The sequence below is a fragment of the Suricata suricatta genome, chromosome 15 (genome assembly GCF_006229205.1).
Source record: "Suricata suricatta isolate VVHF042 chromosome 15, meerkat_22Aug2017_6uvM2_HiC, whole genome shotgun sequence".
NCBI lineage: Eukaryota > Metazoa > Chordata > Mammalia > Carnivora > Herpestidae > Suricata > Suricata suricatta.
In genome coordinates, this window is record NC_043714.1 from 69,133,567 (window position 1) to 69,160,743 (window position 27,177).

At 43.4% G+C, this 27,177-nt stretch overlaps 1 long non-coding RNA gene across 1 annotated transcript; it reads right to left on the reverse strand.

Moving 5' to 3' along the window:
* LOC115279361 lies at positions 1–27,126 on the reverse strand. The gene is made up of 3 exons (XR_003903388.1): positions 27,040–27,126; positions 21,403–22,166; positions 1–2,705 (listed from the first exon to the last, which is right to left on the reverse strand). It is a non-coding gene; the product is annotated as an uncharacterized LOC115279361 (long non-coding RNA).
* Positions 27,127–27,177: the final 51 nt, after the last annotated feature.

The window sequence follows — 27,177 nt, forward strand, 5'->3', positions numbered from 1 at the left end:
TATGATCTAAATAGAGACAGTTTTTATTTGTCAATCATAGTGAAATAAAACCAGGAAATAAAATAAAATGGCGCCCTTCTGTCTCCCCGTCACAGTCTATTCCGACCCACACTTCTCTTCATAGCACATACGACTAGCCTGATGACATATTTATTTGTGTATTGCTCCCTCCACTGGAATGTAAACTCCAGGAAAACAGGGACACAGGGTTTTCATCACCAGATCCTCTGTGTTTAGAATCGTCTAGCACACAGCTCACACTCAGCACCTGTGTGTTCATCTATTCCACAAACGCCTTTAAAATGCCAATCACTATGCTCAGTGCTGTGGAAACGCATGCCCTGCAGAAACCTACATTCTAAGGGGAGATTTTTGTTAACCGTGAAGTGAATAAACTCAGAGGTGAGAAACATGGGGGCTGGGTTGAAGGGTTTCTGGACCTGAAAGTTGAGATGGGAACAGAACTTGAGAGACCTCGGTGGAGACCCTGGTGAGTCATAGCAGGCTTTGGTTGGTTGTTTTCGTGCACCTTCCACACACACCAAAAGAACACAGATTTTCCACTGGAGTCCTACCCACCCTCCAATTTCACCAGTACTGGACAGGATTGATACTACCTACAGCTCTAGGAGCCGTGTCTAAATAGACGTAAGCAATCAGCATGTGAATCTTTGATCACCAACACTGGTTTTCAGTAGAACATGTGACTTAGTTCAAACTAGCAGGGCAGGAAGAAATATTTGTTGACGCTTCTGGGCAAGAAGTGCCTCTCTTTTCCAAAGGAGCTAAAAGAAAAGGAATCAATTTCCTGTGGATATCCAGGTTGAAGCTGTATGTTCCAGAACTCTTGTAGCAAACATTGCTTCCATAAGATAAAGAATGAACAATACAAGGTGGCATGTGGAGGGCAAAGCAACATATAGAAAACGGCAGAGTTCAGAGAATTGCCCTGATGATACCAGAAACCCCTGGGTCAAACTGCCTGAAGCACAATTGCTGAACTTTTCTGTCTTGCAAGCCGGTAAACTCCTTTATGGATTACACCAGTTTAGTATTTGTCAAACTAGGAAAGGAGTAGATGCTTGTTGAAACACGAGAATAGTAAAAAGATACATAAGACAGAGATAATCAGCTTCTTCTATATTCCTTCTCGTCCTGTCCTCTGATATATCCAATATTAACAGTGGGATGATGCTATGGGTTAAAATGTGTCTCCCCCAAATTGACAGGCTGAGGTCCTAAGTTTCAATATCTCAGAATGTGACTATATTTGGAAATGGGATCTTTAAAAAGGTAATTGAGGCAAAATGAGGTCATATGGGTGGGCCCTAAACCAATACAATTGGGGTCTTTATACGAAGAGATTAGGATAAACACACAAAGGGAAGACCATGTGAAGGTCTGGGGAAAACACAACCATCTGCCAGGCAAAGAAGGAGATCTCAGAAAAAAATGAATCCTGCCAACACCTTGGTCTTAGACTTTCAGCTTTCAGATTGTGAAAACATGAATTTCTGTTGTTAGGACCATGTGTGGTACTTTGTTACAGCAGCGATCGCATACTAGTACACATTTGTATCATTCCATTCCTTTCTCCTTGCTTTCATCTACACCTACAATGTATCTACACATAATCGTGGATTTTGTCTTTGTTTTTGTCAAAAGATTTTGTTACAAAAAGCATGAGTATTGCTAAAAATCAGCTGAGACCAATCCATCTAACCATTTCCCAATTTTTCAATGCATGTGCATGTAAATAAATATAATTTCATATAAAAGACATTATATACATTTTGGGGTTTGAATGAGGAACTTTTTGTTTGTTTTTTTTTGTTTGTTTGTTTGGTTGGTTGGTTTGCTTGTTTTGTTTTTGGTACTGTTTCCTTCTACTTTCATTTTTTTCCTGGGGTTTGCCTCTCTTCTTTTCCTTCATACCCAAGATAAACCAAATTAACAACCTCACGTGTGTCCCAGCATCCATACTTTTCTCTGATCCATGTAATATCTTTATTGCCTAAGTTATAGCATTCCAACTCAACTGTGCAATCTCTAGGAGCAAATGGCTGTAACCCAAAGATGTGCCTTCAACTCCAGTGAGGGGTTGACTTTACATGGTTTCAAGTGAATCTCATTAGGCCTAAGGGCTCAGGGGATAAAATGAGAGCCCCGGATGTGGACTTTGCCCAAAGCCAGAAGCAGAAGCAACATGGCTGACCCGTGCGAACTTTGAGATGATTGCCTTTGTTAGCGCACAAGAGACACCTGCTGGGGACTGTCAAGATTGTTTGGAAAATCGAAACGGTGCCATGGCTCCTAGAGTGGTTGGAATTGTGCCCTGTAGTAGGTGGAAAACCCCACAAAAACGGTTTCATTCTCCCCAGTTTAGCTCTCCCTGACCCACAGTCACATTTAGATAAAAACATAGGAACAGGCCAGTCTCTGAAAACAGCTTGGATGTACTGATGGCAAATAGTGATACTGTTTTTAGTGTAAACACGACTTATCTCTGTTAATACCAAAATTACACAACCAAATTTTTGTGGCCTTATAGCTCAGTAGAGTATGAGAATGAGAAGAGACATTCCCATGGACCTTCCTTTTAAGAGTTGAGTGATTGGACCAGTCCTGCTGCACGTGGCACAAGGTGATCTGTCATCGGCAGGGCAAAGGCAGAAGAGATCAGAGGGACTCCAGATCCACGGAAGCTGGGGGAAGAAAACAGAGGAATTTCACACGGGTCGGCCTCCAGTGTGGGCCATTCAGAAACCAGCCCTGTGGCCGAGGAGGTCACGCTGTATTATACCACGCATGCCAGCAGCCTGTCTGTGCCCCACCCTGGGCTCTATTTTATTCAGGGACTGATTCTACCTCTTTCTCCAGCCGTTAGACAAATGCTCACTTGGGCTCACACATTAGAAATATTCAGTGTTTAAGAAACAGAGTGTTGGAGTGCCTGGGTGGCTCAGTCAGTTAAGCCTCTGGCTCTTGATTTCAGCTCAGGTCATGATCTCACGGTTTGTGGGTTGGAACCCCACATCCAGCTTTGTGCTGACAGTGCAGAGCCTGCTTGGGATTGTGTCTCTCTCTGCCCCTCCAACACTTACTCTCTCTCTCTTTCTCTCTCTCTCAAAGGTAAATAAAAACACTTAAAAAGAGAAAAAGAATGAATGAAAGAAAGAAAAAGAAAGAAAGAAAGAAAGAAGGAAAGAAAAAGAAGGAAGGAAAGAAAGAAAGAAAGAAAGAAAGAAAGAAAGAAAGAAAGAAAGAAAGAAAGAAAGAAAGAAGGAAAGAAAGAGGGAAAGAAAGAAAAAGAAGGAAAGAAACGGGGGAACCTGGGTGGCTCGGTCGGTTAAGTGGCTGACTTTGGCTCATAACTCACATTTCATTAGTTCAAGCCCCACATCGGGCTCTGTGCTGACAGCTCAGAGCCTGGAGCCTGCTTCAGATTCTGTGTCTTCTTCTCTCTTTGCTCCTTCCCAGCTCATGCTCTGTCTTACTCTGTCTCAAAAATAAACATTAAAAACAAAAATTTAAAAAAAAACAAGAAACAGCATTTTACAAAAAAATTAAAAGAAGAAATGGATTTAAATAGATAAAACAAACTCTTCAAAAGAGAGTCTAAATAAAAGATATAAACAGGTTATGCATGAGAAGATGGAAAAAACAATGGTAATCCTCTCAGATTATGCAAATCAGAACCATAATAAAATATTTTTGGTCAACAAAACAGCAAAATAAAAGAGAACATAGTGTTGACGGAAATGTAGGGGAACTGGATAGTCACAGAGTTGATGGTAGAATAAATTAGTACAAGCTCCCTGAAAAGCAGTTTGATAATTCATAAGCAAATAAACACGTGACTGCTTTTGACCTGCAACTCTATGTTTGTGGCTATTAATTCTGGTATGCAGGTATTGTGTTGTCCTAGTAAACTGTTCATAATCCACGAGGTTGTTAGTTTTTCTAGTCTTCAGGCCCAGCAAAGAGCCCAACACAGGGCTTGAACTCACAACCCTGAGATCAACACCCTAATATGATCAAGACCCTGAGACAAGACCTTAATAAGATCAAAATGCGGAGATCAAGACCTGAGCTGAGATCAAGGATTAGAAGTTTAACCAACTGAGCCACCCAGGTGCCCCAGTATATGAGGTTTTTAAAAATCTTTTTAACATTTATTCACTTTTGAGAGAGAGCTACAGTGAGAGTGGGGGAGGAGAAGAGAGAGAGCCAGACACAGAATCTAAAGCAGGCTCCAGGCTCTGACCTGTCAGCACAGAGCCTGACGCGGGGCTCGAACCCACAAGCGGTGAGATCATGACCTGATCCCAACTTGGATGCTTAACCGACTGAGCCACCCACACTTCCCTATGGGGTTTTTTAAAGTATGAATCAAAGAAACTTATTGATAAGGGAGCCAAAAGCAAGCTGAGGACAAAGCACAGTGACATTCCACACACCAGGTGACACCTCCCATACACACCCCCCACACCAGGTGGGATGCCTGTGACCTTGCTCAGGCAATCCTGGTGGCCCAAGAACAGAGAAAAGGGGAAAACAAATGGTGAACTGATACTGATGACAGTCTTGCAGGACAGAAGTCTCCATCAGTCTGCAACTTGTCTTAATGATTTACAAAAAAAAAAAAAAAAAAAGCAGGGGTCGGGGGTGGGCGACAATCTCCAGAAACCTATAGTCTCAGTTTCCTGGAGTCCTAACATCACCCTTCTCCCTCCCGTCCAGTGATGTGGGGAACAAAGAAAACGTAAATGAAATTAAACTTCTTTGTAATCTGGAGCCCCGTGACAGACACTTGAGGCTGTCATAGTAAAACATTTCTCCAGGAACTCCTTGCTGCCTTCATGTTAATGCTGTGCTGGAGAGAAAGACAGTCTTAGCTTGAGGGGAGCTGGGTCCCAGCATCTTTGGAGCCCTCCTTAGCACGCGAAAGTCCTTGTGGGAACCTCCCTTTTGCCTTTCCCTCCCCCAGCTCCACAGCATCTAACCAGTCACGCCTCACAACCCCAGTGCAGCACTATCTACCCACGGGTCCTTTCCCCTGCTTAAATAAAATCATGTTTTGCACAAAAGATGCCTTCAAGGATTCTTTCTTGGCCATCAGCTCCAGACCCCCCTCCGTCGGTCCGATGTATTTTTAATCCCAAAGGCTAGAGGGATTCAGATCATTCTGACTGCACCTTTTAAAATGCTGCTAGATGCATTGGTAACCACAGAAGCTAAGGAAGATAATAGGCTAAAGACGTACCCCAAAGGTAGACCACTGATTCACGGGCCAGAGTCCCAGGACCCCTGCTCCGGATGTTTTTAGCCACCCTGTACCCTCAGCCTGGACAAAGCAGTTGTGAGAGCTGGTCCCACGCTTCTCACTCATTTTCCATGTGTGAGGCCATTTGTCAGCCCTCTGGGCTTCAAGGTCCTTATTTGTAAAAGGGGGGTTATGCTCCCTGCCTCGGGGGGTTCTGCAAGGATTAACTGAAAGAGTGCACGTTAAGAGCTAACCATAGTGCCTGGCGCTTGGGACTAAACGGGCAGTAAGTATCTCCATACATGAGTAGGTGGGGATCGACCAGAGCAGCTGTGGAGTTCCTGGGCCTGCGACGGAGGGGCTGGCTAGCGTCTCCAGTGTCCCCTGTGACTGAAGCATGTGATGAGCATGGAATTCTCATGGGTCAACAATTATTTTCAATGCCTTTGTAGCAGAATCTTGATAAATGACAGCTGCTTGCCCAAAACTGGATTGCACAAACTGGCAACCTGTTTTCATCCCTTGCTTCAATCTCATGCTGAGGTGATGTGATTATTACAATGTGTGTGTGTGTGTGTGTGTGTGTGTGTGTGTCCTTTGACTACATTCACGCTCTTTTCATCCATTGCTTACTTAAGTAGATAGTAAAATCCTTCTTTTGCAAATAAAGATAAAATGTTAGGGAAGTACTCCTTTATTTTTTCTTTTCTTTCTTTTTTAATTAAAAAAATCTTATGCTTATTTATTTTTGAGAGAGAGAGAGAGAGAGAGAGAGAGAGAGAGCGCGAGTGGGGGTGGGCCAGATGGAGAGGGAGACACAGAATCTGAAGCAGGCTCCAGGCTCTGAGCTGTCAGCACAGAGCCCCATGCGGGACGTGAATTCAGGAATCATGAGATTATGACCTGAGCCAAAGTCGGACTCTTAACTGACTGAGCCACCTGGGTGCCCCTCTTCTTTTAATTTTAAAATTATTATTATTATTATTATTATTATTATTATTTTGCTACAGCACTCCTCAGTATCTGAAATGGTCTTATTTATTAAATGTTTAATTACTCATTGTCTTTTTCATCCACTAGACTATGAGCTCCTTGAGGGCAGAGGGCACATTTGGTTGTTTTTTGTACTCCGGCTCCTCTTGTACCTAGATCAGTAGCTGGAACATAATTGGTGTTCATTGAATACTTGTCAAAAGAGAAATGTAAAAGGAGAATATACTTTTCTGAAAAGATTTGACCAGCCTGAACCAGAAGGGGCCACCCATGGGGCCCAGCTAATACACTTTTTGAAAAATTACGAGGTTACTGGACATCTATTAAAATCCTGAAGAGGGGCACATGGGTGGCTCAGTCTGTTGAGAATCCAACTTCAGCTCAGGTCATGATCTAATGGTTCATGAGTTCAAGCCCTACATTGGGTTCACTGCTGCCCCAGCCTGGGGTCCACTTCGGATCCTCTATCTCCATCTCTCTCTCTGCCCCTTTCCTGCTCGGGCTCTCTCGCTCACTCAAAAATAAATAAACGTTAAAAAAAATCCTGAACATATGCTTTTCTGGAAAATTACTTGATTTCCAGGAACATAGTACAATCCCAACTTTTACTCTAAGCGGCTGACACTGCTTCTGGGTAATGTGTGCTTCTCCTCAGTTTGGTCCCCAAGGATGTGGAGAACAAAGGGAAAAGAAATATGGAAAACTACTAAACTTTCTGGGGCGCCTGGGTGGCTCAGTTGGTTAGGTATCCAACTTGATTTTGGCTCAGATCGTGATCTCACAGTTCTCGAGATTGGGCCTGTCTCAGGCTCTGCACTGACAGTGTGGAGCCTGCTTGGGATTCTCTTCTCCCTCTCTCTCTGCCCCTCCCCGGCTCTTGCTCACTCCATCTCTCTCAAAATAAATAAATAAACTTAAAAAACAAAAACAGATTTCAGGTTCTTTGTAACTTACATCGCATTGACCAATACATGAGACAGACAGCCACCTTCCCTCAGGAGCTCCGCCGCTTCAATGTCATACTTTGCTGAAAGCACAGGCCAACCTCAGCTTGGCATAAGCCTGACTTCCAGGATCCTGTAAGTCTTCAGCATAGAAAAATCCCTTTGGGGACTTCCTTTATCTCTACGTATGCCCTAAGATATATGTTCGTGATTATCTCGCAAACATATGGCCCACTGATACACATCTGAAGGGTCTCATGACTGAGACCATAGTAAATGACCTTCTCCCAATAACAGCAAGCCACCCAAGGTCCCGGAAACCTTGCTTCCAAGTTCCCTAGAGACTATCCGGAAGCCCCTCCCACCCTTATAAACCAGCTGCTTCTCACAGCCCCAGTGAAGCTCTTTCTGCCCACAGGTCCCGTCCCCGTGCTTTCATGAAACCACCTTTCTGGCCCTGGAGACTTCTCAAGAATGCTTTCTTTTTTATTTTTTTTTTTTAACTTTTATTTCTTTGAGTGAGAGAAAGAAAGAACAGGGAAGGGGCAGAGAGGATCCTCCCTTGACTTGAGGCTCAAAGCCACATCTGTGAGGTCATGACCTGAGCCAAAATCAAGAGTCAGATACTTAACAGACTGAGCCACCCGGGCGCCCCTCAAGAATTCTTTCCTGACTGTTCACTCCCAGACCTTAACATTTCACATCACCTACCACCAAGCGTCCCTCTAGAGAACAGAAGAAAACGTTTTGAAAGTATCCCTGAACCCCAACATCCTTAGCAAACATTCCGTATGCTTTTACTAAGTTCTTGGAGATTTCTATTGTTAAAATGTGGTCAGATTTCATTGTTGTTGTTCATGGTACAGTAATATTGGAGCAAGATTACAAACACATACACGGTCTAAAAATGTCCTTGCACGTGGTTTGGAGAAAGAGCTTCCAGAGTATCCTCTGAGATACCATTCAGAGTAAAAACGCTGTGAGGCTGTGCTCTCATTGTGGCTTTCTCCTTTCTCCTCCTTCACTTGAAGGTGAGAACATATTGATGACAAAGATGCCCGTAGGCTTTTGTTCATCTACAAAGATGTTTCCATAGAGTTCAACAGCTCTCAGTGAATAATTATAAGACATTGTGTTGTTTAACTTCCTGTCACGCGCTAGGGCAATAAAGGATTTTCAAATCTTTTCAATATTGCAACCATCTCTCATAACATATGCAAGCTGCCTCTTAAGGAATACAAAAAAAATAGTTCTAATACATACAAACATTTTTAAGAAGAACAACATAGTAAACGGCAGGGGGAGATAAAAAATTGCTAAAGGCTCCCTTCATTCCCTCTAAAGTTTTAATCAGACACAATTTTGTTGAGCCTGGAATGGGACGAGAATAATGAGCTTCTATTTTGGGAGGTTATGCTAATCAGAAATTCTGACAATACGGATTTACTGCCAGGCACAAAAAAGCCCGGCCTCAGCTGGCAGGGTTGAAGGCCATCCACCTCCAATCTCTGTGAAAAGGGGATTAGCGCTTGACTAATACACCAAATCCTTGCATTCCACAGCTCATGACTGTCTAATCTGTAAGGACTCAGACACAGGGTTCCGGTTATTTCCTCATCTTCTCTGGTGTTTCAAAAAAAAAATGTATTCACTGATGCAGTGGGGAAGAAACTGAAAGGACATAGAGTCCACATCCTTCTTTCAAACGGTGGGAATACCGAGGCAAAGAAAAGTTTTCTCAAGTTCAACAAACAGGATGAACGCAACAAATGGCAAGGAGCTGTTCCTACTATTTGTTTTTCAAACAATGGGATACATTAGCAAATTTTTAAAAAGCAAATCCTAGGGCGCCTGGGTGGCTCTGTCAGTTGAGCATCCGACTTCGGCTCAGGTCAGGATCTTGTGGTGCGTGGGTTTGAGCCCTGCATTGGGCCCTGTGCTGACAGCTCAGAGCCTGGAGCTTCCTTCAGATTCTGTGTCTCCCTCTCTCTGTCCCTCCCCTGCTCACACTGTGTTCTGTCAAAAAGAAATAAACATTAAAAAATTTAAAAACAAAAAGCAAATCCTACCATTCTACTCACTAACCAAGTTTCATCCATGCATGCATGGACCTTTGTCATTGGCATAAGAAAGATGGATATTTTCAATAAAATAGATAGGACTTGATTATGAGATTGGATGCAGAGGCAGAGGAAGCTGAAGCTGCAGGCCTCTAAGAATCTGATTTGGTAATCCGACATGGGAAACACCTTATGAATTCCATCATCCAGAAAAATAAGGCAGGACCTCATTTTCACAGCCTCCTTTTTAGCTAGAAGCAGCCATGTGACTTATGCTCCACCAATCAGATGCGCCAGGACAAGATGTCTATTTAAAAGTGAGCAGTAGGGGTGCCTGGATAGCTCATTTGGCTAAATGTCTGACTCCTGATCTCAGTCACCTCAGGATTTAATCTCAGGGTTATGGGTTCATGCCCCGCATTGGGCTACATGCTGGGCATGAAGCATACCAAAACAAACAAACAAACAAACAAACAAACAAAGTGAGCAATAGAAGAAGGCTACCAGCACTAGGAATTTATTTTTCCTAAGAGACTTGAGAGTATAGTAGCAGAAGTTCAGGAATACAGAGGCTGGCAGGGGGCCTGGGTGGCTCAATCTCTTAAATATCTGACTTCAGCTCACGTCATGATCTCATGGTTTGTGGTTTCAAGCCCCGTGTAGGGCTCTGTGCTGACAGCTCAGAGCCTGGAGCCTGCTTCGGATTCTGAGTGTGTGTGTGCATGTGTCTCTCTCAAAAATAAATAACATTTTTAAAAGGTGGTTTTTTTTTTTTAATGGAATGGTAAGTACTTGCTCCTCTCTTTGAAGTGTATATAAACAAACCCTTTTGAAAATGAGATAGGTCTTTTGTCAGCTTTATGACCTAGGACTGTCTTTCTCAAGGACCTGGGAGCCATTTCTTTGTGGTGTAAACATGAAGGGGGTACCCCTGCTCTAGTTCCCACCCCAGCTCCCTCTGTCTCCCTCTCTCTGTTTTCTCTGTTAGAGGATGGGAACCTAGCTTGAGTGGGTCCCATTTCCCAAGAGGCAAAATACTCTACCATCATAAAGATATCAGAAGCTTGTCATTCCTCTGGATTAAACCAATTAGCTGCCACAGATGGTCGCCCCAATTACCACGTAAAGTTAGGATGAAATACGTGTGACAAATGGTGCCATCAGGTCCCCTGTCCTGAGGACCCGTCCTTGTTTATCTGGAGGACAGGGACCGTGTGAAACGGTGAGCTCCCCCCTTGCGATCATTTAGCCAATTGCACCACACTCTGGTTCAGCGGTTATTGGATAACAAAACTGTTTCCGGATTCTACGACTTCTGCGGAGAGGTTTTCCGGGTTCGGAGATTTTGTGTTGAACCGTATTTCCCAGGAGTGCACACTCGGTTTGTCAGCCCAGCTGAGGTCCCAGATCACAGCCAGCACCTGCTGCCAACCGTGGACATGAGCCATCCTGCATGTCCAACCCAGTAAGCCCTCAGCTGACTGTAGCCCAGGCCAACATCTGACCGCAATTACACGAGAGACCAGGCCGGGCCCCCTGGCTGGGCCAGTCGATCATGGAACCACGAGCAGTAACAATGAAGTGTTGTTTTAAGCCGCTAAGTTTTAGGAGAGTCTGTTCTACAAAAGATCACCAAACAAATGGCTCTTGTTCCTACAACTAAGAACTGATACGTATCACCTCTTCCTCTGTGTGAGGAGCATCCTGGGAAATAGGGGTCTGCTCCTTCTCTGAACCCCGTCTTGAAACTCGTGTTAACTTTTTGCACAGAGCGAGTTACTCCGACGTATTTCTCTTCAATCGCTTTTTGGACAGACTGCAGTTTCAATACAGCAAAAACAACTAATTGGATGCCATACACGTCAGTCGAAATGAACTGAATCTTTTCATCTGACAACTGCTTCTGAAAGTATTGTCTTCTGTTTAAACATGCCACAGGTAATCTTGCTACAGTTTAAAGCCAGTACAGGGGAAATTACATGCAGGGAGTGAGTGCCCAGACTTTTTCATTTATTCAAAACCATTTCTGGACTTTGGATCATCGGGCATTTCATGCTTCTGTTCACTTCAGGGAACACCACGTCGGGTTCTATGCCTACTTTTCCCCCAAGTTCATGGTATAATTAAAAGTCGTCTACTTGCTGACCATAGGGACCTCTTCCACAAGCATCCACAGAATATTGTCAAGATTGAAACCAAATGATTGGGCACAAGAAGCGCTATCTTCAGGGCCCAATCATTCCATTTCGGTGGTGCATCAGCTCTTGTGTGTCACAAGTGTTGGATTATGTTTCTGCAGATGCTTGCTGTCTCTTGGGCCTTGACTTTCCCATGCACCTGACATAATACTGACTCGAAGCTTTCTCAGTAAAACTACTCCAGACACTGCCCTTCTGCTGTTTGCCTTTTAGTAGCATTTCAAATTGAATTTTGGAAACTCAGAACTAGTTTCTTTCATTCCTCGGGATCTTCCTAAAGTGAGTAGTCTCAGGAATCGACAGAGGCTCAGGAAGTGAGTTCACAGCATCAATTTTCCATTATTTTCCCCAGCCATTTTTAAAAGCCTCATGACAAGAATCAGTAGACCATCCGCTTTCAGAGAAAGGATCATGGAACGATGTGGTGGTGACAGCCAGACCGCAAAGTCTGTTGCAGGCGACTGCCTCACGTCTGGCGGGCTGAAATCTCTGATTTACCTCCGTTTTCCCTGCAGCCTGGGGTAACCGCCTAAACACAGGAAGTGAAAGGTTCTCAAGCAATTTGGAGTGAGTTCCAGACCATACACCTCTCTCAGCAAGCTCATCTTCAAGAAGATGAAATGCTAGGGGGTATCTGTGTGGCTCAACTGGTTAAGCTCCTGGTTCTTGGTTTCAGCTCCAGTCATGATCTTGCAGTACATGGGTTCGAGCCCCAATTTGGTTCTGCGCTGGCAGTGTGGAGCCTGCTTGGGACTCTCCCTCCCTCTCTCTCTGCCCCTCCCTGACTCACACGCATGCTCGCTCGCTCTCAAAATAAACAAATAAACTGTAAAATAAATAAGTAAGTAAGCAAGTAAATAAATAAAAATAACAATACAAAATGTTACAGGGTGCCAGGGTGGCTCAGTTGGTTAAGTGTCCGACTCTTGATTTTGGTTCAGGTCATGATGTCACAGTTGATGGGGTCCAGTCCTGAGTCAGCCTCCTCCCTGACAGCATGGAGCCTGCTGGGGATTCCCTCTCTTCCTTTCTCTCTGCCCCTCTCCTTCCCCCACTCATGCTCTCTTTGTCTCAAAATAAATAAATAAAGTTAACAAAAACCAAAATATTAGTAAGCATGTCCCAGGGCTGCAGGAGAGCCTAAAAACAAGCACAGGCAATACCCTGAGTGTTGGGTTTGGCTCTTGCACAGTAGTGAAGCAGTGCCACTTCGGTGACTGTCACCTCCAGGGCAACACTGGGAGCAAGTTAGGAGCCCTATGCTCTAAAAGGGATGTTACAGAGGTAGAAGGAGGAGGAGGAGCACAAGGAAGATGAGGAAGAGGAGGAAAAGAAGCAGCAGAAGAGGAGGAAAAGGAAAAGACAGAGAAAGGAGGAAGGTGGCCAAAATGATGAAGGGCCTTGACATAATGTAAGTGAGAATTGGGCAAGAAATGAGACATCACACCTGGAGGGTGTAAAGCATGAAGGTCATGAGAACCTAAATCTCTCATTGTTAAGGAAACAGACCTTGTGCATTCAGCACTTACATAAATGCTGATCTTGTGCCCAGCATGCTCACAATACTTAAAAAAAATTTTAATGTTTATTTATTTTGGAGAGAGAGAGGGAGAGACAGAGACAGAGAGAGACAGAGAGATGGAGTATGAGCAGGGGAGGGGCAGAGAGAGAGGGAGACACAGAATCCAAACCAGGCTCTGAGCTGTCAGCACAGAGCCCGACGTGGGGCTCAAACCCACCAACCATGAGATCATGACCTGAGCCAAAGTCAGACGCTTAACCAACTGAGCCACCCAGGCACCCCAGCATTCCCACAATACGAAATGTAGGTATGGTTACTTCCTGCATGGAACTTACAGTCGAGAAAGGGAGATTACTAACCAAATACTAATGAAAACACATGTTTGATGTTCTGTTGTGTTTTGCACATTTAGAATCCCTTGAAGTCCACGGCGTGACTTTCTCCTGATACCAAAGTAAAAGGTTATTTCTGAGTAAGAGGGAGATAAATTAGACACCACTGGTATTTTCTTCTTTATACACTTAGCATCTGCGTTTTTCAGATTTTCTATGATTGTATATCTTTTAAAAACATATCTTTTTCATTAGACAGATTGTATTTTCCTCTCCAGCTGGAGTCTTTGGAACCTACAAAGATTTTTGTGTCATGCAATCAAAAACTATTTCCTCCTAGTCTGCACCATGATAGCAGCATTTGGAAATTGTAGCTGGTTTATGTGAGATGATACTAAAGTTATTAACAGAATATGTCTTAATATGACAGGGAAGATGTGTTTATTTTATGGTTAGCACAACTATAAAACAAGAAAAGAAGGTCAGATTATGTGAAGAACAATTTTACTGAATATTAGAATAAATGACCGCAGGGAAACTATTCTTAAAAGATTTGCAATTAAATTGGGCAATTTTTAAACTGACTTAATAAATGGATAAAGCCTGGCCCTTGTTTAGTTATATAAAATTGTGGTGCTTTACCTCCATGGTGAATGAACAATGATACCAACAAAATCAATGACATTTTTCTCTCTCCTTTTCCTCCTCAGCTCCTTCTTCATGCTGTGTTTGTTTATCTGAGTCATCACCCAGTCCCTTATGCTCACACTTCTGCATCCCACCAAGCTTGCTTTTTCTGGTATCGCTTAAAAGTGTACAAACTTCACTGTGGTTTTGAACAGTTAGTTTGAAACTAAGCTTAATAGCGAAGTGGGGAATTCTATTTGCCATAGCTCATGAATCACAGGGTCTTTAGCCTGCTAATCCCCTTCTGGGGAGAGTAGGATCCTGTTCATTTTACTGCTAAATGTCTATTCCTGTAGGCTTCTTTCCTCCCCACTTCATTTTTTCTTCATTTCTAAACAACTCAGGTGAAAATGCTCTCTTCACCATTAATAATGATCATTAAATCACCAAACTCAAGGACCTATTTCTTTCCCCCATTGCAGACTTCTATAAATTGGACATTATCATCATCCTCACAAAAGCAAATCTCAAATACTTTTTTAAATGTTTATTTTCTTTATTTTTAAGAGAGAGAGAGAGAGAGAGAGAGAGCGTGAGCAGGCAGGGGAGGGGCAGAGCAAGAGGGAGACAGAGAATCCAAAACAGGCTCCATGCTACGAGTACAAAGCCCGACTTGGGGCTCGAACTCACGAATCGTGAGATCGTGGTCTGAGCCAAATTCGGATGCTTAACCAACTGAGCCACCCCGGCTTCCCAGATCTCAGATTCTTGAGGTTGACAACTCGACGGGAAAACTCCACACGGTGAGGAAAACTGGACGTGTAAGCCTCTACCTTTGTCCTCCTGAACTCTACCTTCCTCTTTGAGATGCTCATCTCAGAAAGAGCCAGTGCTGTCTGTTTGTTTTCACCTGGAGTCGATCATTTTTTACAATCTCAGTCTCCATATGACAAAAATACATTTAGTAATAGTCTAATAATCAATAAAATAAATATAATCTTGATTAACTTAAAAAATTATCTTTTATTTTAAATTTTTTTTAATGTTTTATTTATTTTTGAGACAGAGAGACAGAGCATGCGCAGGGGAGGGGCAGAGAGAGAGGGAGACACAGAATCTGAAGCAGGCTCCAGGCTCTGAGCTGTCAGCACAGAACCTGATGCGGGGCTCGAACCCACGAACCGTGAGATCATAACCTGAGCCGAAGTCAGAGGCTTAGCCGACTGAGCCCCCCAGGCGCCCCCCAAAATTTTTAATTTAAGGGGTGCCTGCCTGGTTCAGTCAGGAGAGCATGCAACTCTTGATCTCAGGGCCATGAGTTCAAGCCCCATGCTGGGTGTAGAGATTACTTAAACTTAAAATCTCTTAAAAAATAAAGCAATTAATTTGAAAAGGATCTTTAAAAAATTAAAATGTCGTTAAAAATCAGTAAAATAGTTCATGTATAAACGGAAATGTGCCTTTCCAATCAATATTATATATCAGAGGTCACAATTTTCTGTTTTAAAATTTAGACACAAATAAAAGCTCCAAACTGTCACTTAATATTGAAGACCCTCAAGTTGTGCTTCTTAATCTTCACAGTCAATTTTACTACTGAATTGCGGAGACGTGCTGTAACACAGGATTTGGAGATGGCAACTGAGCGAGCAGCTAGTTCAAATAATTTGGAATCACTCCGAACCGACTCTCATGTAGAGCTGTGTCCCTATGTGTGGAGGTCCATTTTTGTAATTGGGAGTTCTTAAAAGTATTCCAAATGATGGATCAAGAAGATGTCGTATATATACACAATGGAGTACTACATGGGAACGAGAAAGAATGAAATCTGGCCATTTGTAGCAAAGTGGACAGACCTAGAGGGAGTCATGCTGAGTGAAATAAGTCAGGCAGAGAAGGACAGATACCATATGTTGTCACTCACAGGTCTAACAGGAAAAACCTAACAGGGGACCATGGGAAGGGGGAAGGGGGGAAGGAGTTGGGGAGAGGGAGTGAGGCAAATCATGAGAGACTTTTGAATGCTGAGACTTGAATGCTGAGAGGGAGGGAGGTGGGGAAGGGAGGTGATGGTCATGGGGGAGGGCACTTGTGGGGAAGAGCACTGGGTGTTATATTGTTATATAGAAACCAACTTGGCAATAAACTATTTTTTAAAAAAAGATTAAGAACATGGACTTTAAAGTTAGAATTACTCAGTTAAATGAGTCATTATTTAAGGAATAACTGAATCAATAATCATAAAGCACTTCAAACATAGCCTGACCAACAGTTTTTGCTATGTAACATTTAATTTAAAAAAACATTAAATAAGAAATTTTTTAAAAAGTACTCCAAATTGAATATTATGCTTATTAAAGGATGAGAAATATAAATGTGCCAATTACCTGTAAATTACTAGAACAGTAACCACATTAATTGATTAGACCTTAGACAAACAAACAACTTTTTCAGAGGACATTTTATCACTGACATTGTTTATAATAGCTGGCACATGGTGATAACGAAAACAAACACACTCTTGATATTTTTTTTCAGTGTGGTCAAGTCCTCTACAAAGAATGACTCCTTTCAGAGACTTCATCTGCAGCGGACCACAGGCACCTGCTGCCAGGCCCGTGGTGAGCCAGGGGAGAGAGGACCTCTCCAGCCCTCTATCTGATAAGCAGATCTTTCTCCTGACTCCCATTTCCTTTTATCACAGGACACTCTTACTTAGCTTGACAGCACTTAACACAATTCATAACTAGGTATTTGTCCATGAACTTTCTTACTGTTTACCCTCTACACTATAATCACTGTGGATTGGTGACAGTTGGGTGTGTTTATCCCAGAGCCTATTGCATACATGGCATATAGGAAGTACTCAATGCATTTTTTTAAATGAATGAACACCTGCAAGAATGAATAAGTTAAAGTCTTGTTCAGTTAGCAGTGGCCAGGGGGTGGGGGTGGGGCGGATAAAATAATGTAATACAAGATTCGAGTTTATCCACAAATGAAGCAGTGATGTGGCATGACGTGGTATGCCCTGACCAATATAGCCACCCTAATTAAAATCATGAGATTGAAGTATATAAATCAAATGTCCATGTGGTGAGAAATACTACTATCAGGAGAAGTCAGAGTTTGCACCAGACTTATCAGTGCATTCTTTCTTGTAGCCAATATAGATGAGAAACCAACCCAAGATTGCTTAGTAAACCTCAGGACTGGGGCCAAGAGAATGAATATATGCTTCAAATGTTTAACTTATTAAACTATATATATAGTTATATATATAGTGTATATATATATATGTAGTGTGTGTGTGTGTATATATATACATATATATATAATATAAATGCTATAGTATAATGATTTATTTGGAAAAAGTCCCTAAAGGTTGGGGAAAGGGAGGGGATGGACAGGTGGGAGCAATGCGTCATCTCTGCAAAAGGATACACAAAGAGTATTTGAATCTTTGAATCTGGTTCCCTTTCTATTTTATATGAATCCACCAAACATGACTCTTTGATTCTCCTCTTTCTACATAATATTGCTGATCCTTTCCTCTGTTGGCTAAAATTCTCTTGTAACTGAATCTGACGGAATGACTACTGGCTGTGTGGTCAGTAGAACTGGTGTAGCATCCTGGTCCTGAGACATCTTCATGCCTCAGTTTCCTCATCTGTAACAAGTAGACAAATGACACCCATCTCACAGGGTGACTACGGGAATTCAGTGACATATGGCGTTAGATTAGTCTACTTTGAGAATAGAGGCCGCTCACAATAATCACCTTAGCCGTGCCTCTCACCCACAGGTGTGGTCCTCAGCAGCGAGGTGGGTACTGTCCACCTGCGGTAAATTAGCTGTATCAACCGTCCCAATAAATGGCCTACCTGTGCCCACCACCTTTGCCCTGTGACATGGTAGTTTCTTTCACTGTGAGGATGGGCTTGTCACATGACTAATTTGGGCCAATGGGGTGGGCACAAACTGGACTGGCACCACGGCTTGAGAAAGTGTTTGCACCTTAGCACTTTCTCTCTTAGACCTCTGTCACGGTGAGGTGACTAAGGCTAAGCTAGCTGTTCAGAGGATGAGGGACCACGTGGATCAGATCCAAGTTGTCTCACGCAAGGTCATCCTAAACCAGCCAGTTCACAAGCAACCCAGTTGACCCCTTATGTGTAGGTGCTATCTAGCCAAATCCCGTCAAGCTTGGTCCAGACCAGCGCCACCACCCAGGTGACACATAAACTCATGAGAACTATGCATGGTGGTTGTTTTAAGCCCCAAGGTTTGGGGTGGTGTGTCCGTAGCATTACTGTAGCAAAAATAACTGGTGTGTCACTGCGTACCTCAGTTGACGGAAACGAGGTAACCTGACTCAGACCACACCGTACGTGGTCCTGGGAGTGTGGGGCTGGAATGAACAGAGAAGACCTCAATGTGGGCGGCTGGTGCTTTGAATACAGCAGATAATAAAATTTGAGAGCTATGGAATGACTATCTGTAGTCATGTAAACCACATAGCAAAATAATCCTTCTGCAGAGGGATAGGCAAAAGAGAGCCATGAGGAAGATACATTACTTCCAATGGCTTCCCTTTCAAAGTTTATTTCTTTATTTTGAGGTGGGGGAGGGGAAGAGAAGAGAGAGAGAAAATCCTAATCAGATTCCATATTGCCAGCACAGAGCCTGATGCAGGGCTTGAACCCACTAACCCTGAGTTCATGACCTGAGCAAAGTTGGGTGTTTAACTGACTGAACTGCCCAGGTGCCCCCGATGAATTTCCTTTTATTCCAAGTCATTATGACCTCACTTCATCCTGCCTTTGAGTTCTTATAACAAATTCCCTCTTTGTGTGTGTGTGTGTGTGTGTGTGTTTAAACTAGATTGAGGTGATTTCTGATACTTCCAAATCAGATTTATTTAGATATAGATTTTTTTAATCCAGCAAATTGCCTTATATTGAGCAGGTACTTAATTAAGCAGTAGTTCTAAGATCAATAATTGCATCAATTAAATCATAGATAAATTTGCTTTTCCTATATTTGGCCCAATAAAACTTTTCTTCTTTTTTTTTTTTAAAGTAGACTCTACACTCAATATGGGGCTTGAACTCATGACCCTGGGATCAAGAGTCACATGCTTTATCCACTGAGACAGCCAGGCACCCTGGCCCAATAAAATTTTTTTTTAATGTTTATTTTTGAGAGAAAGAGTATGAGCAGGGAAAGGGGTAGAGAGAGAAGGACAGAGGATCTGAGGCGGGTTCCATGCTGACAGCACAGAACCCAACATGGGTGTCAAACCCTCGAACTGTGGGATCATGACCTGAGCCGAAGTCAGACTGAGCCATCCAGGTACCCCCAAATTTCATCTTTAATATACTTAACCAATATATTTTCATGCATTGCATTTCTTCCATTGTAAAATACCATCAATTGCAAGGCAAGCTATGGATTTAATCATAGTGTTTCGGGGAGAAACAAGAAACTCAATGAATGTAACTATATTTTAAAAATCAACCGGGGTGCTTGGGTGGCTCAGTTGGTTAAGCATCTGGCTTCGGCTCAGGTCATGATCTTATGGTTCGTGGGTTCAAGCCCTGCATCAGGCTCTGTGCCAACAGCTAGCTTAGAGCCTGAAGCCTGCTTCAGATTCTGTGTCTCCCTCTCTCTCTGACCTTCCCCTGCTCGCAGTGTCTCTCTCTGCCTCTCAAAAAAAAAAAAAAATCAACAGAGAATATATCTACCTATATAATTATAGTGTACTTTCTTATTAATTTCACAATCTAAGTTTGACTTTAAGCCTGCTTCACATTCAGCACCCAAAGATTCCTCTGAATCACATTTGTCTCTCAACAGGTCTGTGTATAATCGTGAAGACATGCTGCTTTTCATGAACTTAATCTTGGCCTCTATGGCAACTTTTGCTTTGATAATATTATTTGGAGGCTAATCCAAGTATACAAGACTTTTAGCTACATCTGCTATTTGATTAAGTTCATAGCATCATGTTTGTGTGTGTGTGTGTCATATATTTTTTTTGCTTAGCTAAATTTACTCTTACTGAAAGTAAAAGTTTCTCTCAGAACCAGTCGGAGGCATTTCCAGATGGAACTGTGGATAATGAGTGACACCTTGCTGCATGATTTAGTCACACCAATTCTCCTAGCTTTGCAAATTCTCATTATTGTTGTTGTTATCAGTATTCTAGATAGATGTATGAAATACTTGAGGAGGTTCGCCATTTCTATGGTTTTTAGTTTTATTACCTGCACACGTGGTAACTTCTGTTTTATTTATTTATTTATTTAGGGAATGCATGGGAGGGGCAGAGAGAAAGGGAAAGGGAAAGAATCCGAACAGGCTCCACACTGTCAGCGCAGAGCCTTATGAGGGGCTCGAATTCATGAGCCATAATATCATGACCTGAACTGAACCCAAGAGTCAGACCCTTAACCAACTGAGCGGTCCTGATAACTTCTGTTTTGATGCTGCCTTCTAGCCTGGTCCTTTTGAGCTCATTTAGGCAACAACTAGGAATGCACATTCCCATTAAAATTCCAAAACATGTGGTCCTATTAATGAAAGCAATGCTGGAACAGGCCACTGGTATCGACTTGTTTAAGCCAGAAAACTCACACCTCTCCTTCCAAGGCTGGCCAGTTCCATCTGACCTCAAAAACATCAGGTGGATTATTATTCCAGAAATACTCAAAAGCAAAAGGCAGACATCTTAGAAATGAGCAAGTCTGGTGCTCTGATTTTATAGCTTTCCTCTTTGAGCCTTGAGCGTTTCCTGCTCTCGCATTCGATACCTCCATGGTAGGACACACATGTTCTCTCTGATGTTCCCAGCTCTGCTGTGTTAGCTGCTGTGCACATTTTGGATAGAGCAGGGTAGTTTGAGTCCTGCACTAGCCAAATATACAGGGAATTTATTTCTCCAGCTGTGATGTACTGTGATAAATAAGAAATACATAGTTGGTCATTCACATGACCAGTATATTGTATTTGGTGGTTGTCTTTGGCTCCTAGCTCACGGCTACTAAAATCTTTGGAATTTCCTGTGATGAGTGTGATAAAGATGTATTTTGTTATGTTCACAAGGTGACTTTTGTGGGTTTTTAAAAGTTTATTTATTTGTGAGGGGGCGCACATGCATGCTCACAAGCAGGGGAGGAGCAGAGAAAGGGAGAGAGAATTCCAAGCAGGCTCCTCACCAGCAACACGGAGCCCAACACAGAGCTTGATCCCAGAAATTATGAAATCAGACCTGAGCCGAAACTAGGAGCTGCACACTCAACCGACTGAACCACCCAGGCTTCCCAATAAGGTGACCCTTATCCCCAAGGGAGGGGACTGGTTGCCAGAACCAACCACATGAATAGAGGGTTGGGACTTTCAGACCTTGTCCCCCACCCCACCAGATTGAGTTCAAGTGCAGGTGGCCAATAAGTTACCTGTGTAATGAAGCTTCCAAAAGGGCAGGGTTGGAGAGCCTCTGGGTTGCTGGAGATGTGGAGGTTTGAAGAAAGTAGTGCGCCTGGAGAGGGCATGGAAACTCTGAACCCTTTCCCCACAGTTCACCTTATGCACCTCTTCCATCTGGCCATTCATGAGTTACATCCTTTAGTAGAAAACCAGTGGGCTGTAAGGAAAATGCTTCTTTGAGTTCTGTGAGCCGCTCTAGCAAATGAAACCAAAGGAGGAGATTGTGGAACTTTCTGATTCTTATCTCTTAACTCAGGCCAAAGACCCTACGGGCAAAGCCGCCTGCAATAACTGGAAACTACCCAAACCAAAAGAACTGCCCTGAGCCACAGACTGCATGTGACCCCAAGACAAGGTGGACTTGACCTTCACTGCCTCCCTGCACGTACTCACTGACCCACATTTTCCTTCTGTAAACGTGAAAGTATTTTCGGCACTTTGGAGACCGTCTTTGAGACCGACGTTAGTCTGCTGTCTGCAGCCTCACTGACCTAAATTCCTTTCTGGTTTCACCTCCATTCATCCCGTGGTGAGCAGCTGAACTTGGTCTGTTTGGGAACCCTGCTCTGGCACCCCCACACCTGGCTACAATTACAATTACAATCAACTCTGTGTCCAGTCTCTAAAGGGAGAATCAATAGAAAACCTATAGACTTTCCTAAGAGTCTTCGAGACAGTTGGAAAACATAATTCCTCCTCTGAAGGGCTTCACAGTTCTTTTCAGCAAAGCAAACTGGAAGAGAAGAAATAATTGTTGTTAGCTCCTCTTAATCTATACCCTCTCCTGTCGGGCCCTCTGATTTGTTCTGTAGTTGACTCTTTGTATGACCTGTAGTTGGGAGTTTGGGCTTGGGGGCCCAAGAAACTGAGTTCAAATTCCAGGGCCATTAGGCCTATTTAATCTCGCCAAGCTCTGCATATTAAAACAATGGAGATATTCATCTAGTCAATTTTTGTGAGGATAATGTCAGAAAGCGCACGTAAAGTGTTAAGCATGCTACTTGGCACAAATTAAGATTTTGGTAAATCATATCCCCCCATGATGATTTTTCTACAACAGGGATTAGTTAGCTGTAGTTCTAATGATAACTAATTATAGTGATTATGGAGCGATGATTAGTAACAGTGATTATGGACAGATAACTAGTAACAGTGATTATGGAATACATAACCACCCCAAACTTAAAATGAGTGGCCTTAACATAACTATTTTATTTACCTCATGCTCCTGTGACATTTATGGCTCGTCTCAGCGGGGTGGTCTGATGTTGGTCTTGGCTAGACTCACTCTTGAATCATTGGCTAGACTCACTCCTGAACCTTTGCTGAGCTCGTGGTTTTGGCTGATTTATGGTGGTCTCATCTGGAATGGTTGGGATGATTGGGGCCCCTCCCCCAAAAGGGAGCCCAGTCTTCCCAGTTTCTCTGTCTCTGCCTGCCCGATGTTTACCATTGTCTCATTGGCCAAAGTTGCAAGGCCTGCCCAGATTGAGTGGAGAAAGAGAATCCTACTTCTAGGAGGAGTCAATTACAAGAATGCACACAATCAGGGGAAGAAATTGAGGCTATGTTTTTTTCCAAACTACCACAAAAAACATCTTCCAGTACTGTGATACAAGTGACTCCACTATACTCTGTGTTAACTGAGAAAGCTAGCTAGCATTTCAGTAACAATAAGAGATAATGCTTTCCTCTAATTGTTTAAAATGATAGTGTTTCTGAGGAAGGGTTTCCAGCTGTTTGGGCTGATTTAATCAAGAACCCTTAATTATCATCGGATTTTGCTCCCTATCCATTTGCAGTTGTCTTTGTTGTCTTTACAACGCACCGAGGACTCTGATAGTCGGCTCAGGAGATGATCCGGACATTGTGCCTTGCACAGTGTTCCAACTGGCACAGAAAGGGTTGGTAATGACCTTCTGGATTAGAGGTTTATCCTTTTGATTTCTTTTCATGCATGTTTGCAACTAGTTTGGGTAGCATATGAATGCAACATTTACTCTAGAATTCAGAGGGCAATGATCTCAAAATGCATGAGCTTAACTGGCAACAGAAAGGGCCCAACAATGTATATGACTGAATCAGAGCCTCATCTTGCTTAATTCTTTCCTAAAGCAACAGAACTCAACCTGGCTGCTTCCAAAACACCTGGAGAGCTTTTACTCTAGGTCCAGGCCCAGACCACATGGCAGACCAACTACAGAATCGCAGGAGTAGAACCCGGGGATAGGTCTTCTTTAATGCTTACCTGCTGATTCCCAAAGTTTAGGCAAGTCTGAGAACTACCGCCTTGAGGAGATACACAGAATGTTACAACACAAGGGAGTGTCTTTTGATTTTGAAATTGAGAAACATTAAGTCTAGAGAGGTCATGGATTGTCAAAAGGCCAGGGAAGGGGTAAGGCGGGATTTAAACTCAGGTTTTCTCAATCCCACATCTGTGCTTTTTTATGCCTCAGATGAACTGGAAAGCCCCAAGTCACTATTCACCAAGGGTAGAAATAAAATGGAACAAAATGACACCAAAAGGGCATATACTGAACAATAAAGAAAACTAAGCAATGAGAACATCACATTGCATCATGGTGACCTTTTGGAAATAAACTTTCGTGAGAAATCTTCTTGCAGTCAATTTCCATAAACTGCCAATCTGCTGGCACTTACCTTTGACCTTGAAAACATTTGCTAATTAAAAGTGAATTGTCTCTGCGCCTGATTTAGAAATCAGAACAAATAGGAGACTAAACTGGAAGCAGCTATTTGGGGCAATTTGGCTAAAAGCTAATGTTCCAATGGGATGTCAATGATGATCTTCCCAATATCACTTTAACTGAGATTATCAGGCAGGCATTCTTTCTGGAAGAGGAACCTAGTGGCCCATCTCTGTGTCGGCAAGACGTAATGTGCACTAGGCAGTGTGAGGGCTGATAGAGATGGATAAAGCCCAGTTCCTACCAGCCCAAATTGGGCTTCCAAAGGGGAGTACTTGCAGAGCACCAGAGAGCACTACCACACTTAGATCAAGTCTGAAGAAGGTGGTGGCAGAATCAGTCCTCTCAGAAAAAAGGGGAGGGGGGTGCACAGGCAGAACGTGATCCAGAGGATTTGAGAGGGAAAGGGGGTCTGGTCTGTATGGTAACCGTGTTTCCGAAAGCCCATGTGTAAACCAGGAAAACCTTATGTATGTTGTATGCGATCCTATAATTATGATGTGATTTTTCCTGACTTTCAGCTGTCCTTCCTCCAAATCCTTTGGCTGCTGATTTTATTTCTGGCAACAATACAACCCAAAACACCAAGGGGATTAAAAAAAAAAAGAACCAAACTCATTATCGGCCAGACAACCTCAGGGCCTTTGGGATTTGCATTATTTTTGAGTAATGTAAGCAGAGATGTCTGTCCTTTGGAATCCTAGCCTCCTGTGGCTTTCGGGGCACCGTGCCCTTTGGATCTCTTCTATCTCTCTTTGACTCCACACCCTCCCTCAGCAGGCTTTCTCTGACTCCTGGCTTTAGCTTCTGTCTCTGGGCCAAGGCTTCCCAAATCTCCAACCTTGAGATCCCTCCAGCTGCCTTCAGCCAGATATGCCCAGCTATTCACTCGCATGTCTCCCTTGGACGTCACATCGAGCTCAATGTGTCAAAGAGAAGCTCACATCCGCTCTTCACACCCCTCCCTAAAACAACATTCCTTCCCAACTTGTCTACTGCGCTCCCAGTTCCATCCCTTATTCCAGCCTGGAAGTTACATAACTAACAGATGCCTCCCTTCTGGTCTCCAGCCAGCAGCCAACAGATCCCAGGGACTTTTCTGCTGCAGTAAGATTCAGTTCATTCCTTTTCCACAGCCACCACGAAGACGAGGCACCGAATGCTCCCTTCAGTGTCAGTCCTAAGGACTCCCTTCCATGGTTTATGTCCTGGTGTCCACTCCACAGAACCCTGCTTCTGATGATTTAATGCTACTGTCCTCATAGAGAACCTAGAATGGTTTCCTAAAGGGCAAATTCCAAGCTTGCAATATTGTTCATTACCTAGTTCTATTTTACCTGCTCCTCCCCCTCTATTCACTGAATAAATATAGACTTTGTCAAATAGTTATGAAATTAAAATGCTCTAGCCGCCGACTGTGTGCCAGGCAGGAAATACATAAATATGGACGACGGTTTTTGTCATTTTCTGAAAAATACATAGTCTGGTAGTGGAATGTAAGCACTTATAACAGTTCAGTTAGGATTCAATGGGGAAAGCTTAGAGGCAAGTTAAGATACAGTGAAAGCCTCGGAGCAAAAACTGGGAGGAGGAAAGATGTTAGAGATGATAAAAATAAGCACCAGTGTATTGAAGGAGAAGTCAGTGTCTGCCAAGTACTTAGTAGTTTGGCATTTACCCTTAGCAAGAAGACAGTCTGGTGTATATCCACCGTATACACTTTCCTCTCCCCCGCTTCTGTGACTGGCTCTTTTATTTTTGTTTATTTATTTATTTTTGAAAGAGACAGAGAGAGAGAGAGAGAGCGAGCCAGCACAAGCAGGGGAGGGGCAGAGAGAGACAGAGAAAGGGAGACAAGAGGATTCAAAGCAGGCTCTGCACTGTCAGCGCAGATCCCAATGCAGGGCTCGAGCTCACAAACTTTGAGATCATGACCTGACCCAAAGCCTGATGCTTAACTGAGCCACTCAGGCGCCCCTGCACTGTATCATTTCTTAACCTTAGAATGCTGGCACTACCTTCAAAGAAAAAGTTTCTCAAATTTAAATATTTATTGGAAACGCATGACTCAGTGGATTTAGTTCAGGACCAATGAATCTGCTTTTCGACCGGTTTCCAAATGAATTAGGCATCCAAAAAAAAAAAAAAAATCCCGAACAGGGGCCCTGGGCAGCTCAGTCGGTTGAGCATTGGGGTTTGGCTCAGGTCATGACTTCACAGTTCCTGGGTTGGAGCCCCTTGTCAGGCTCTGTGCTGACAGCTCAGAGCCCGAAGCTGGTCTTCAGATTCTGTGTCTCCCTCTCTCTCTGACCCTCCCCTGCTCACACTCTCTCTCTCTCTCTCAAAAATAAATAAAAACATTTTAAAAATTAAAAAAACACTTTGAGAAAGTGTTTTAGACCTCTGTGGCTTCCTTCTATTTCTCCATGCAAACTGTCCACTGCTCAAGGGGCTTAGCAAAGTCTACGAGCTGTGCCTAATGTTCTAGGCTCCAAGCATCCGCTCAGTTTGGGGATTATTAGATACAACGATTATTGATGGCACTCAGAGTCAAGTGGCTCAGCCAAGTGGCATGTAATGTCTCCTGAGGCATCAGTCACCAGTGGTTCTGTCCTGTCAAAAAATGCTCAGACATCACCCCGAATGACCTCAGTGCTTCTCAAATCATGCTTTCAGAGAATTAGAACGCACTGCAAGTTCAACAGCTTGTTTAAAAAAAAAAAAAGGTCTACTCAGGTCCTTGATGCAATCAGGCATATCCTCACAAGCACTATAAACCGGTGCAACCAATATTGCTAATGCACCGCGAGTAAGGACTCAGGGAAAACGAACAGGACTCAAATCACTGGGTCTGACGACAAAAAGAAGCCCGAAGTTATTCCAAGCGACAGTTACCTCCAAGGGCCCCACCTCCGCCGGCGCCCGTCTGCCGCTGGCCGCTCGTGGGCGGAGCTCGGCCGTAGGGCGGGGGCGGGGCCGGAGCGTCGGCGACGTGCTGACGTCAGCGCGCGGGGACGCCCAACGCGGCGTCCC